The sequence below is a fragment of the Canis lupus genome, chromosome 8 (genome assembly GCF_003254725.2).
Source record: "Canis lupus dingo isolate Sandy chromosome 8, ASM325472v2, whole genome shotgun sequence".
Taxonomy (NCBI): Eukaryota; Metazoa; Chordata; class Mammalia; order Carnivora; family Canidae; genus Canis; species Canis lupus.
In genome coordinates, this window is record NC_064250.1 from 47,193,762 (window position 1) to 47,206,271 (window position 12,510).

Here is a 12,510-nt window from a genome sequence, read left to right on the forward strand (position 1 = left end):
GTAGAGACTGCATTTCCAGCTTTAGATTTACTGTCACGTCATGCATATCTGGTGAATGAATGAGTGAATGAATCCTCCTCACCCTTTGCAGAGATGAGTCTTCTGATGTAACAAAATGTGATTATTAGATATATAATTGCTCCCTGAAACATTGACTTTAACCATTGGCATCTCAAAAAACCATAAAGGAATATTTCATTTTATTTTTAAAAAGATTTTATTTATTTACTTATTTAGTTAGTTACTAAATAATCTCTACACCCAATGTGAGGCTCAAACCCTCAACCCTGAGATCAAGTGTCTTATGCTCCATCCACTGAGCCAGCCAGGTGCCCCACTGTAAAGGAATATTTGACTTAGAAACAAAGGTCAGCTCACTGGGGCAGAAGATGGAGAATTATTTCCCCAGGCATGTGGAGACATTTCTGTCTGTGGTAGAAAGCCCGGTTTGCTTCTAGTTTTGATGTGCAGCTTCAGTTCTGAGTGTCTGCCATGTGCATGTCTTGTGACGTGTTATGGCAGCTGTGATGAGGCTTGCATCATAATTATATCACAACCTTGGAAGGAGATCCTTGGTCAAGTTGGGCAATCAAGAGTCTCACTCTGGGAAGCACTGGCTGTTTTTAAAGACCTGAGCCTGGCATCATGTATTTACTCAAGAGTAAGATCAAAAGAGAGAAAGAAGAGATAAAGATCCTGCTCCCTCAGCTGCCCTCCGATCTGGAGCAAAGGAAAAACAAAGAAAAAAAGATGAGGAAAGGCAACTGAGTAAGAACCGTGGTCTTGAGTTGAAGGGTCTCCTTACATGAATAAGACATTTATTTTTTTATTTTTTTAAAAGATTTTATTTATTCATTCATGATAGACATAGAGAGAGAGAAAGAGAGAGAGAGAGAGAGGCAGAGACACAGGCAGAGGGAGAAGCAGGCTCCATGCCAGGAGCCCGATATGGAACTCTATCCCGGGACTCCAGGATGGCGCCCTGGGCCAAAGGCAGGCACCAAACCTCTGAGCCACCCAGGGATCCCCTGAATAAGACATTTAAAAAAATCTGAATAACATTATTCTTCTACGTCATCATCTAATGAGTTATAAAAGTATCCCATTGATGGGGCACCTGGCTGGCTCAGTTGGTAGAACCTGTGACTCTTAATCTTTGGGGCTGTGGGTTCAAGCCCCACATTGGGTGTGGAACCTACTTTAAAAACAAAAAAGGATCCCATTGGTATTGCTATTAAAATATTTCAGGATTTTTTTTTTTTTTTTTTTTAGGTTTTTAGAGGAAAATCAAAGACCCAATTTTTTTTTTTTTTCCAGCATAATCACACATCTTATTCCCCAGCATGGCTCTGAAGGATTCTGGGTAGTCCAAAAACTCATCTCTTCCTTCAATGATGGAGGTTTGTTACCACTGAGAATATGCCATAGTTAGGCCAGCATTACTCAGTGAAGAGGCCTGGGGAGGTGTAGAGGCAGGATCAACATGAGTGGAGTGGTGGAGTAGTGTGAGGCTGCCCCTTGGCTGAAGACCCAGTGAGGACAGGGGCCATGACTGTCCATCACTGACTGCCGTAGGTGTACAGTAGGGTTTGCTGAGTGAATGAGTGAATGACAAAGACTGTCAGTCTTGAAAGTTGCATATGAAAGTTAAGCCATGTGTGTTAAAAATTTATAAAAAAGGTAGGGGGCACCTGGGTGGCTCAGTGGTTGAGCGGACTCCAGTTGTGATCCCGGGGTCCTGGGATGGAGTCCCATATCAGGCTTCCCAAGGGGAGCCTGCTTCTCCCTCTGCCTATGTCTCTGCCTCTGTGTGTGTGTGTCTCATAAATAAATAAATAAAATCTTTTAAAAAAATTTTTTACAGTCCAATTTTCTCACAGAGAATCTGAAAATGTCATTTCCAGCTGCTTCTTTAGGGAGCTGAGCCCTCATCATTGGGGTAAGAGGGAAGAGAGATAACACGGGATTCCACCAGCACTCTTAAGAACAGCACCGGAGTCCCAGGAGATTTGAAAAATAATTTTTATGGAAACAAATGCCAAAATTCTGCCTTTCAGATAAATACTACAAGCTTTTTTGTGCACACCAACAAAACCTCAGCTTGGCAGGCTGTATGATTAGTTTCCTTGGACTGCTGGAACCAAGTATTGCAAATTTGGTGGCTTAGAACAACAGAAATTCATTGTCTCACAATTCTGAAAGCTGGAAATCCAAAATCATGGTGTGAGCAAAGCCATGCTCCCTCTAAAACCTGTAGGAGAGTCCTTCCTTGTCTTGCTTGTAGTGGTTTGTTGGCAATCAATCCCTAGCATTTCCTGGCCGACAGCTTCATCTCTCCTCCCATTTCTTGGCTTCCAGCCTTCACAGAGCCTTCGCCCCGTGTGTCTGTCTGCACTTGACCCTATTATTAAAACGACATTAGTCATATTGAGTTAGAGGGTCTTCTTACTCCCACTCCTGGATCACCTCATCTTAAATCATCACATCTGCAATGTCCTGTTTCTAAATAAAGTCAGATTTGGAGGGACTAGAGTTAAGATTCATGTAAATTTTGAGGGGACCATAATCTAATTCATATAACAGGGACATTTCGGGAACATGTTACAATTAGAACAGGATTCAGTGACTCAGTTGACTCAGAAAAGTAGATTGTTACCTGCATAGTTACTAACTTTGGAAAGTGGATAGGAAGTATCAGGCTCCAGTTGACCAAATTTCCCAACGTATTAGCCAAGACTGTATGGCCAAACCCTTCTGGCCTGCTGTTTTCTAGAACTCGAATCCAAGGGTCATGCTAACTGTGGGTAACTCGTTTTTGGGACACTTGTTTCCTGCCTTTTCTCCCAAAGCAGAAGCCCAACGATCATTAGATGCATCACCAGGACAGAAAAGTTGTTTACTCATCCATGTCTGGCCCTTGATGAGCTCCATGGCTGGCAATGCCATTCCTGCTAAATCAATGCTCCTCACTCCCATTTCTTTTTTTTTTCTCACTCCTATTTCTATCATGGTACACAGAGGGTGAAAAGAGAACATTTGGAAAGCACGAGGGAGAAGGCACAGGCCTCCTTTAGCTACTTTAGGCCCTTCCCAGCTCTTTTTTTTTTTTTTTTTTTTAGGCCCTTCCCAGCTTTGTGAATGCTAAGAACATCACCATCTCAGAGGCCTCTAGACACCCACCTACTGGGCCCTGGGAGGGATGCCTAAGGCTAGACTTGTACCCAGGTGTCAATCTAGAGGTGGGACTCTGACTCTCCTACCTCAATTCCTCCCTTCAGTGGATCTCCACTTGGTGACTACAGACTTTTTCCTCATATACACCCAAGTCACCTATGTAAAAGGAAACAACCAGTCTAAATTGTATTATTTCCACAAATATAGCCACAGTTCTAATTCCATAGGAGAGGAAACTTTCCAGTTTAGATCTAGAATAGATCTTCGTGTCTCAGATCACGAAGCAGTCCAGCGCCTAGTCCAGGATCAGAGCGAGAACCCAGGATTACAGTCTTCTCTGGGTTGAAGTCCTTCCTCATGGAAGATGATGGTTTCCACATAAGGACAGATAGCTGGCTTGTGAGCAGGGAATGGGGTCTTGTCTGGCCTCTATCTTGGATTAACTGAGGAGATTTAGCCAGCTTCCCTAGGCCACAGTTTCCTGAAATGGTAGCATCTCCTCAAAGGCACAGATTCTTCTCAAGTACCTCTTCCTCCAGGCAGGCCCCCTTGATCATCTAGCCTGAATCTGGTGACCCATCTCTGTGCTCTAGGACCTACTTCCACCATTGTACCTATTGTACTGTAGGGTAATTTATTGTCTGTCTCATCAGGCTGCAAAGCTCCTGGCTGTTAAGTTTCCTTTTATTGCCCATGGCTAGCACCTGGTAGGCACACCAGCTTACTCACTTTGGGGACAATGGATGATTACTCCCATAAGTCACACACAGTTTCTGCTTGGTACCCTTACCATCTCCTTCTCTGTTCCAGGCAGCTATCAAATTGGCTGCATTCTTTAACTCAGAAAATATCCTGGCTGCTACTCCTCCCTTCCTGCCAATCCTTCTTGCTCAATTCTGGTTTCCTTAGTTTCCACGGGTTGCCTCCTACCGGGATTTTCTCACTGAGAAGAGACTAAAGAGGCACTGGTTACACTTCTGTCCGTGGGTGTCTCCTGATTGTTCTTCACTCCTTCCTTGGCAGCTCATGTGTGGAACAGGTCTGATCACCTGACTTAGGTTAATACCTAGAGCCCCAGGCTCCTGCTCGTTATGGAGAAGGGATCTGGCTATCTGTGACCTTCTTTCATTCATTCATTCACTCATGCATGTCCCTCCTTATTTATTTATTTATTTATTTATTTATTTATTTATTTACCACAATGGCTTGATTGAGATACAATTCACACCATAACATCCACCCTTTTAAAGCATGCAATTCATTGGTTTTAGTATATTCACAGAATTGTGCAACCATCATCACTATCTGATTTCAGAACATTTCATTACCTCATTACCCCCCAAAACAAACCTCATACCCATCAGCTGTACCTTCTCAACCCCCTTCCCCCTAGGGTTTGTCAACCACAAATTTACTTTCTGTCTCCATGGATTTTCCTGTTCAAGACATGTCATATAAATGGAATCATACAATATGTGGCCTTTTGTATCTGGCCTTTTTCACTTAGTATAATGTTTTCAAGGTTCATCATATATCGGTTTACTCCTTTTTAAGGATGAATAATATTTCATCTTATAGGTATACCACATTCTACTTACCTATTCATCAGTTGGTGGATATTTTTATTATTTCCACCTTTTGGCTATTTGAATAATGCTTCTATGAACATTTATGTACAAGTTTTTACGTAAAGATGTATTTTCAATTATCTTAGGTATATATATACCTTTATCTTTTAACTTTTTTGAAGACTGACTGGCCAACTGTTTTCAAAGAGGCTAGCACTGTATGAGGATCCAATTCCTCCATATCCTTGTCAATATTTGGGGTTATCCATCTTTTTTATTTTAACCATCCTAGTGAGTGTGATGTATCTCATTGTGGCTTTGATTTGCAATTCCCTGCTAGCCAATGATGTTGACTATCTTTTCAAGTGCTTATTGACCATCTGTATGTCTATTTAATTCCTTTGCCCAATTTAAAAATTAAATTATTTGTGTTTTTATTATTGAGTTGTAAGAATTTTTATATAATCTAGCTACAAGTCCTTTAACAGATACAGGATTTGCAAATATTTTCTTCCATTATGTGGGTGGTTTCTTCACTTTCTTTCTTTTTTTTAAGGATTTTATTTATTTATTCATGAGCGATGTAGAGAGAGAGGCAGAGACATAGGCAGAGGGAGAAGCAGGCTCCCTATGGGGAGCCTGATGCGGGACTTGATTCCAGGACCCCGGATCATGACCTGAGCCAAAGGTAGACTCTCAACCACTGAGCCATCCAGGTGTCCCTCTCTTCACTTTCTTAATGTTCTTAGAAGTGCAAAAGTCTAAATTTTGATGAAGTCCAATTTATCTATTTTTTTCTTTTATTTTTGGGCTTCTGATGTGATATCTAAGAAACTGTCATCTAATCCAAGGTCATGAAAATTTGCTCCTGTGTTTTCTTCTAAGAGATTTATAGTCTTTAGCTCTTACATTTAGATTGATGATCCTCTCTCTTATTTTTGGTTTATCATCTCCCAAGGTCAAATGCATTTCACAGCACTTTGTTTGGTACTATTCTCCGCATCATCTGTTGCCTTTACACTAGAAGGAGACACTTCCTTAGAGAGGTTGTTCATATTTAGTTGTTTTGTGAAACAGACATTTATACCTTCAGCAACCTTTGGCTTCCATCATGTCAAAAACAAAACACAAGTGTAATAAAATATGCTTTTTAGGCTTCAATCAGGCTGATATTCCAGGCATTGACAATTTTGGAAGTGGTTTGAAGTTTAGTAGATCCAATGATCTCCTGTGACCTCAATCCTTAGGAAGGAGGAATACAATTGCAGAACTTGTCAGTGGGGGACCTTGATGCTTGGCAAGCTGTCACCTCACCATGAGCTGGACCACCCAGGTCCTTTCTGCATCTGTGGCTTATTGTTCCTGTGGTTTCGATTATTCAATGCAGCCATTGTCTGAACCATTGTCTGCAGAGATGTTTGGGTTTGGAAATCCTTCATTATAACCTCAGAGCAAATGATACCACATTTTCTCTGAGTGCTGCATTCCTTGGTCTTTGAAAGTTGATGATAAAATTAATCTTAGTTTCCTTTTACATTGGTTTTGTATGGTTGTTGGTCCTCTCCAAATGATACTTTTTTTTCCTCCTATTTGTCAGCCAATCCTTCAACACTCTATTTATTTGAATCTCTTCCAAAACAAGAAATGAATTCATTTAAAAAATCAAACTCTATTTTTCATCTGGTTAAATTTCCTAGGGTTTAGATTTAGCACAACTGGAAGAAGAGTAACAGAAAGAAAGATAATTTAAATCTGATCTATCTTTACATATGAAGCTATTACTTTATCCTTTTTTGAACCAAACCTACCCAAGCAATATAATGAGCAAGGGCTACATTTATAACTTTCTACAATGAGGTAATCACCTTCCCTAGGGAGAAGGAGCTAGAATCTGGCCATCCAAAATTTTCACTTTCTAGTAAGCCAGCCCACACAATATGCAGATAGACAGCTCAGTCACTCTTCCAGCAGAGATTCTGAAGCTGATCTGTGATTATCTTTTGTTATCCAATAAATGGAAATCACATCCACGATCCAGGAAGCCACTGTGTGGGGAAACCTACAAAAGACCACAGAGCATATAAGCTCTTGGCTGTCAAAACTCCATGCCATTTAGAGGTGTCAATCCAAGGATGGACTTGGCTTCCTCTGCTGCTGATTTGTCCTCGACATGCCAGGCTCTTGTGGTTAGGACAACATAACCAGATCCAAAGCCCAAATAATGGCATGGGATCTTGGCCCATCTCACTCACTGTCAGAATGCCTATTAATGGAAATAATTGGATTAGTAACATGTATGTAAAATCCATTTAAAATTGAGAGCTTAAAAGATGCCTATGAGACCTTGTTAATCTTGTTGAAAAGAAGCAACTATAAAGTGGTATGATGACCCTGTTGGTAAGCTGTTTATACATGTTTAAGTTTGGAAAAGAGATATGTTAAAGTGTTTCTCCAGAGAATAAAATTACAAGTCTTCCAGTTGATACTAAAAAAAATTAATAAATTAAATGAAGATAGATAAGTAAATAATTGTAATGAATATATTTTACTTCCATAATAAAAAAATAATTGGACAAATTCTATTTTGGGGAAAAAAAAGAATTATGTCTTACCCTGAATACAAATGCATGGTTTGAATTTTTGAAAAATGTAGCCAAGAGTACATATTTGAATCTGCTACTCCGCAGGGAAACTTAAAAATAATCAGCCTTTAATGGTGGAGAAGCAGGCCAAATGTCCGCTGCTGGAGAAGGCTGGCCCAGCCCTAAATGCCAGGTCTTAGGGCACCCGGCTCATGGTGCTTCTGCCCCCTGCTGGAAATCTCAGGAAAGTGCAGGCTCTGGCCTAGGTAGTTTTCTCCGGGGAAACCCTGAGATGAGGAACCCAGGGACATTTGGGAAAACTGGCCTTATTGCTCAAAACTATTTGGAAGGTCTCGCCATAGGGACACTACTCATGTAGTAATCCTTTTATGCTCCCTGCCCCCTTTTAAAACACATATATTTCGTTTTTAAATGTCCCAGACTTTGTTTCAGGCACATACATATGTATAGAATGTAGATAAAAACATAGATGTTTTTGTGCCACCCCTCCATTTTATACTATAAATTGTATCCTATTGCACTTTGTAAATTAATTCAATATTTGTATTCTCTGACTTTCTGTTTTCACCTATTGATATTTCCTGGCAAGGCCACTACCTGGGTGTGACAAGTGAGACCCACATGACATTAAGAATGGCTTCAAAAAAAAAAAAAAAAATGGCTTCCTACATTTTGTGGCCTTTGCCATTACATACAGGTCAGCCTCTTTCTTTTTGACCTCTGAACAGTGTTCTATGGTATGAACAGGTCACCATTTCCCCTCTCAATGAAACTATAAGTCATTTCCAGTTTTTCGCTGTTACTAAAATGCTTTGTCAAAATTCTTACAGTAAGATGCCTCTTTGTGCATATAGTCAAAGTTATAATTTCATACTTTTTAAAAAAGATTTTATTTATTTATTCATGAGAGACACAGAGAGAGAGAGGCAGAGACACAGGCAGAGGGAGAAGCAGGCTCCATGCAGGGAGCCTGATGTGGGACTCGATCCCAGGACTCTAGGATCACACGCTGGGCCAAAGGTAGGCACTCAACTGCTGAGCCACCTAGGCATTCCATTGACCATGTTTTTTGAACACTGAACTAGGCTTTGGGCAAGGCTTAGGTGTTTTGTTTTGTTTTGTTTGAATATCAGCTCCCAAATTTATGTTAAATGATAATAATATAACTTTGTTTGGGTTCCTCCTAAAGCAGAACTGAGGCAAGGACTTTGGTGACAATCATTTTTTTGAGAGTCCATCCCAAGAAGACAATGAAGAAGAACAGAGAGTGATACAGGGAAGAGGAGAAAGCCAACAAAAGATACACTACAGAGCTAGTTATCACTGTGGACAACTGACAATCTCCCTGGAGACCCTTTGAAAAAACATTTAAAAAACCTACCTAGAAATGCTCCTCTGGAAAAAAAAAGAAAAAAGAAAAAAGAAAGAAATGCTCCTCTGAAATACGGGAGTTTAGGACATTTATCCATCCATCTTCATCCTCCATTGGTCGAGAGTTGCCCCTGGGTGGCACCCCCACACCCACATGCACACATATTTTCCTTCTGTGGCTGCCTGCAAGTAGACTGAGAAGCTCCCAAGCCAGGAGAAACCCGGAGGCAAAGAAGCTGGGTGACTTGCTGGTGCTTGAGATGGAAGCCATCACAGGCACAGGAGCTATTGACTCTTGGTTGCCCTGTGAATACGCACATCTTCATCTTCCAGCTGCTGTCTGACCTCCCCACCTCCCTCACCCCCTGCCCCATACCTTCCTACTCATGGATTCACTCCAACTGACCTTTCTGTCCTGACCCATGGAGACCCGCTCAAACCTCTCCCCAGGTTGGCTGTGTTACAGCATTCCCTGTGCTGCTCTCACCCCAACCTCCACTCTACTCACCTCTCTGGCTGGCCCTTAGCAGCTCACCTCTGGGAACAGGGCCCTTTCCTCCTGCACAGCAGATGTACTCCTGTCACTTCTCTCTCTGGCCTCAGTGCTACTTTCTTTCCCTCTTTTCTCATATTTATGCTTTTATCAGATCCCCGACAGCATCAGTGAACCCTGCTCATATCATCTGTTTACCTGTTCTCACAGAAAGTGCCACACTCCACTTCAAATAATAAAAATAAGCAGAAAGATCCCAGGCACTGTGTGAGCACTTGCCAGGGGCAGGCACTATGTGAAATGTAGCTCAGTCATTTCCCTACTGTATCTTAACAACACTCTCATGAAATAAGTATTCTCATCATGTCAATTCACAGAGGAAACCAGATTTGAAAAGATGACTCTCTAGTTGATGGAACTGGGCCAAAAGCGTGGGTGTCTGGTCTTAAGGATTTCCTTTTGACCACTCCAGTTAGCTTAGCCATTAATTGCCAACTGACTCTTGGAGAAGGCATCACCTCCTGTGCCTGGTTTCTGACCTTCCAAATAGAACAGCCTTTATAGTTTTCCTTTTTTTTCCATAAAAGATTCTTGAGACTATGAAATAAGATTTTTTAAAAAAATACTAAATATAGTATCTTGGTTGTTTTTTTTTTTTTTTTTCTTGTTTGCTTTGTTGTGGTTTTGGTTTTCCGGGGTTTTGTTTTCCTGGTTCATGGTCTTACTGCTATGTGACACTTTTTACCCAGGGCCAACTCTGATGGATTTCTCCCTCTGCTTCCAGATACCTAAAATTCTACAATTAGAAATTAACTTATTTGGTGTCAGTTCACAATACGGAAGGGACTACATAGTACTTCTCAGTCATTCCTACCCTAAGATGAGGGAATTTATGATCTTCTCTGAGAACTAGTTTTGAAAGAGAAGCCAGGGGAAAAACATGAATGTACTAAGCCTAGATTAAAAGGAAGCCACGCTAGGTCATTGCTCTAGAAAAGCTCTTGCACATGTGCACCAGGATTTATGTACAAGAATGTTCTTGGCAGCATTGTTCATAATAGACTCAAACTGGAAACAACTCTATCAATCAAGAACAGAGTAGAAAAATGCATTGTGGTGTATTCATACGATGGAATACAATACAGCAATGAAAATGAGTGACTGACAGCTACAACCAGTGACTTGTCTGAATCTCACAAACATAGTGTTGAGGGAGATAATGTTGACACAGAAGAATGTATTCAATAGGAATCCATATACATGAAGTTTAGATAGATGGTAAAAGTACAAAGAATATAAAGAAAATTAGTATTCTGAATGACAGGATAATAGTATTTAATTCTAATGAGGAGGGAGAGGGTTGCAATTAGGGGACCCACCGGGGGCTTCTTGGATTCTGATACTACTTCTTGATCTGGGTATTGATTACACAGAGGGTGGCTTTGTAACTATGTGTTAAACTCTATAAACATATTTTATGTACTTTTACATATATATATTTTATCTTACTCCTTTGAAAAACTAAAAGGAAGGGGAGAAAGAAGGAAGAAAGGCCAGGGAAGCCAGTCCCTCAAACTAGACCTCATTTCTTTTTTTTTTTTTTTTTTTTGACCTCATTTATTTTCATAGCTAATCCAGACCAGGTTCTAGGAGACCTGGAAGAGAAGGGGTCAAGTTTGGGACAGGTGGCAAAAGACCCAGTGTATAGCATCTGGGGATATTTAGAGCATCTCTACTAGATACTATCAAAGTTTTCCAAAGTGATTGAACCAATTTATTCTCCCACCAGAAGTATGTGATATAGAGTTCCCATTGTTTTACATGTTCACTATCATTTAATACTGTCGGATTTTTTTTTTTTTTTTTTTTTATGATAGTCACAGAGAGAGAGAGAGAGAGAGAGGCAGAGACACAGGCAGAGGGAGAAGCAGGCTCCATGCACCGGGAGCCCGACGTGGGATTCGATCCAGGGTCTCCAGGATCACGCCCTGGGCCAAAGGCAGGCGCCAAACCGCTGCGCCACCCAGGGATCCCAATACTGTCGGATTTTTATTTTTTATTTTATTTTTTTAAAAGATTTTATTTGTTGATTCATGAGAGAGAGAGAGAGAGAGAGAGAGAGAGAAAGGCAGAGACACAGGCAGAGGGAGAAGCAGGCTTCATGCAGGAAGCCCCATGTGGGGCTCGATGCCGGGTCTCCAAGATAGGCCCTGGGCTGAAGGCGGCGCTAAACCGCTGAGCCCCCCGGGCTGCCCTATACTGTCGGATTTTTAAATTTTGCTGCTTTTGTAAGATGTGTAAAGTTACCTCATTATTATTTACATGATTCTAATAATTAATGAAATTGAGCATCTTTGTATGTTTTTTTTTTTTTTTTTTTGTCTTGTGAAAGGTATATTTAAGTCTTTTGCCCATTTTTTCTACTGGGTTATTTGCCGTCTCCTTCTCCTTCTCCTTCTCCTTCTCCTTCTCCTTCTCCTTCTCCTTCTCCTTCTTCTTCTTCTTCTTCTTTCTTCTTCTTCTTCTTCTTCTTCTTCTTCTTCTTCTTCTTCTTCTTCTTCTTCTTCTTCTTCTTCTTCTTCTTCTTCTTCTTCTTCTTCTTCTTCTTCTTCTTCTTCTTCTTCTTCTTCTTCTTCTTCTTCTTCTTCTTCTTCTTCTTCTTCTTCTTCTTCTTCTTCTTCTTCAAGTAGGCTCCACTCCCAGCATGGAGCCCAACGTGAGGCTCAAACTCACAACTCTGAGATCAAGATCAAGACCTGAGCTGATGGGATCCCTGGGTGGCGCAGCGGTTTGGCGCCTGCCTTTGGCCCAGGGCGCGATCCTGGAGACCTGGGATCGAATCCCACATCGGGCTCCCGGTGCATGGAGCCTGCTTCTCCCTCTGCCTGTGTCTCTGCCTCTCTCTCTCTCTGTAACTATCATAAATAAATTAAAAAAAAAAAATTAAGACCTGAGCTGAGATCAAGAGTTGGGCCAACTGAGCCACCCCGGTGCTCATCCTTGTCCTTTTCTTATTCATATACTGGAATATGTATACATTTGGGAAATTAGGGCTTTGCTAATTTGAATAAAGATATTTGAAAATATCTTTTCCTATCCTATGGCTTGTCACCTGTGTTTTTCCAGGTGAGAGGGACAGAGTTAGCAAGGGTTTGCCACCTCTGAATTTCTTTTCCTGCTGCTTGCTTGAGTGCCTCAGGGAGTTTACTTAGCCTTCATGGGTATTGGCTGCCCTCTCTGATCCAACTTGGAGCTCCTGGCCCCACCACCACCAGCCCTGCTCTCCTCTCCAGAGGCAAGC

At 41.2% G+C, this 12,510-nt stretch overlaps 1 long non-coding RNA gene across 1 annotated transcript; it reads left to right on the forward strand.

Annotated features, from left to right (window-relative positions):
* Positions 1 to 397: 397 nt before the first annotated feature.
* LOC118355413 (uncharacterized) lies at positions 398 to 9,422 on the forward strand. The gene is made up of 2 exons (XR_004817784.2): positions 398 to 768; positions 8,535 to 9,422. It is a non-coding gene; the product is annotated as an uncharacterized LOC118355413 (long non-coding RNA).
* The last annotated feature ends 3,088 nt before the right edge of the window (positions 9,423 to 12,510 follow it).